Source organism: Suncus etruscus, chromosome 8 (genome assembly GCF_024139225.1).
Source record: "Suncus etruscus isolate mSunEtr1 chromosome 8, mSunEtr1.pri.cur, whole genome shotgun sequence".
NCBI classification, from domain to species: Eukaryota; Metazoa; Chordata; class Mammalia; order Eulipotyphla; family Soricidae; genus Suncus; species Suncus etruscus.
In genome coordinates this window covers 93222159-93224575 of record NC_064855.1, presented here as the reverse complement: position 1 = coordinate 93224575, position 2417 = coordinate 93222159, and the positions used below count along the sequence as shown (strand labels likewise).

General features: G+C 36.0%; 1 non-coding gene across 1 annotated transcript; it reads right to left on the bottom strand.

The window, feature by feature from the left end:
• Nucleotides 1–1399: 1399 nt before the first annotated feature.
• On the bottom strand, nt 1400–1532 carry LOC126016588 (small nucleolar RNA SNORA51). The gene has a single exon (XR_007498380.1). It is a non-coding gene; the product is annotated as a small nucleolar RNA SNORA51 (small nucleolar RNA).
• Between the last annotated feature and the right edge of the window lie 885 nt (nt 1533–2417).

Here is a 2417-nt window from a genome sequence, read left to right as displayed (position 1 = left end):
TATTTTTTTCTTTAAATTCTATCTGTGATTGTTTATCTTTTTTGTTTGCTTGTTTGTTTTTTGGGGTCACACCTGGCAGCGTTCAGGGGTTACTCCTGGCTCTACACTCAGAAATCACTCCTACCAGGCTCGGGGGACCACATAGGATGCAATGATTCAAATCACTGTCCTTCCGTATGTAAGGCAAACGCCCTACCTCCATGCTATCTCTCCGGCCCCAATTGTATATCTTAATATTAACCCCTTATCATATGGGTATTGGTGAATAGTTTATCCCATTCTGTGGGTAGTCTTTCATATTCTTGTTACTGTTTTCTTTGAGGTGCAGAAGCTTCTCAGTTTTATGCAGTCCCATTGGATTATCTTTACTTCCATTTGCTTGACCAGCGGTGCTTCATCCTTGAATATGCCTTCAGCTTCAATGTCATTAAGTGTTCTGCTTACATTTTCCTCTGTGTACCTTATGCTTTCAGCTCTGATATCTAAGTCTTTAATCCATTTTTGATTTGACCTTTGTGCATGCAATGAAAGGAGGTCTGAGTTCATTTTTTGCATGTAGCTGAACAGTTTTCCCAACATCACTTGTTTAGAGGCTTTCCTTGCTCCACTTTGTATTTCTTGCTTCATTGTCAATGATTAATTAATTGATCGTAAACCTGTAGGTTCATCTTTGAATATTTAACTCTATTCCATTTATCTGATGGTTTGTCTTTATTCCAGTATTGTGATGTTTAATGACTACTGCTTTATAGTACAGTTTAAATTTGGGGAAAGTAATTTATTCCGTCTTCTTTTTGCCAAGGACTAGTTAGCTGCTTGTGGACATCTATTGTTTCATATAAATTTCAGAATCATCTGATCTACTTCTTTGAAAAATGTCATGGTATTCTCATAGCGTTTGTATCAAAGCTATACGATACTTTGGGAAGTATTTCCATTTTAATGATGTTAATCTACCTGATTCATAAGTAGGGTATATGTTTCCATGTCCTTGTGTCCTCTTTTATTTCTTGAAGCAGTGCTTTGCCATTTTCTTTGTATAGATCTTTCACCTTTTAGTTGAATTGACTCCATGGTACTTGATTTTCTGAGGAACAATTGTGAATGGTATTCTTTTTTTTAACACCTTTTTCTTCTCTTTGTTTATTTGTGCATGGAAAAACCATGGATTTATTGCATGTTAATTTTGTAGCCTGCCACTTTACTATAAAGTCTATTTAAACAATAGTATTTTTATAAGGATAATATCCTTTCAAAAACAGATTTCCACACACCTAAAGCCATTAAATATAAATAGACTATATATAGGTCTGTGAGCCCTTTAATTGCATAAAGTTATTGCTTCTTTTTCTCCATCCCCCAGTGCAGGATTGAATCCAAGGTTCTTACTAATTGATTTTTTTGTCCCCCAATTCACAATACAGATCAGGCAAAGGGCCTGGGTTGAGGTGTATATGGGGTGCATTTACTGTACCTCCTCTTTCTACACAGTCATTGTAAAGAACACAACCTGTGGTAAGAATTGGAAGGCCTTATCTTATCTTTTCTTTTTTTTTATTTTTATATATATATATACATATATATTTTATATATACACATATATATGCACCAGTGCAGCATTTCCATGACCAATATCCCAAGTGTCTAATTACTAATTACTAATTGAGGGAGTGGGGCTTCTTATGACCAGAGGATGTAACCAGGCCTGTTGTTCAATATGAGGGCCCAGAAAGAACATGGTGCTCAGGCCCTGCAGTACCAGAAATTATAAAGGTTCCTCAGCATTGCTTGGGGTCTCTTGGACCATAGCTGGTGGTTCTCAGAAAGCCTCCAGCTTTAAACCCTTGGTGCATGAGATTAAACTGGAGTCAGCTGCATACAAGGCATACACCTTAACCTTTCAACCATCTTTTTGCCCTGAAAATTATTATTTATATGTGATCTACGAAACATTTTCTGTTATATTTGATTACAGCAATAAATTCAACCACCACTGCTCATCCCATAAAAGAAATAGCAGGAAAAAGCAACTCTCTCAGTATTAGGATACACAGCCCACATGGCTACTGCAGAAATATTACACTGCATGCTGGTTTCATTTGTGCACCTTTCTCCCTTCCATCATACTTGACAGCAGAACTTGCATTATAGTTCTTTTTGCTTCTCAGCAGCAAACATAAATGCCATGTTCATAATACATTCCAAAAATGTTTTTGTTAGATGAATGAAGTCACCTCCCACAGATATACTTAGACTTGTGTGTTTTCAGTGGAACATTTACTCTCTATTTTAAATCCGAATCTCTATATAAAACATGTACCTTCCATTAAAATAACTTCAACTAAAAGAAGAATTTCTGCAGTAATTTGAGAGATACTAAATATTCACATAGAGGTGAAAAACAATCCAACAACAGA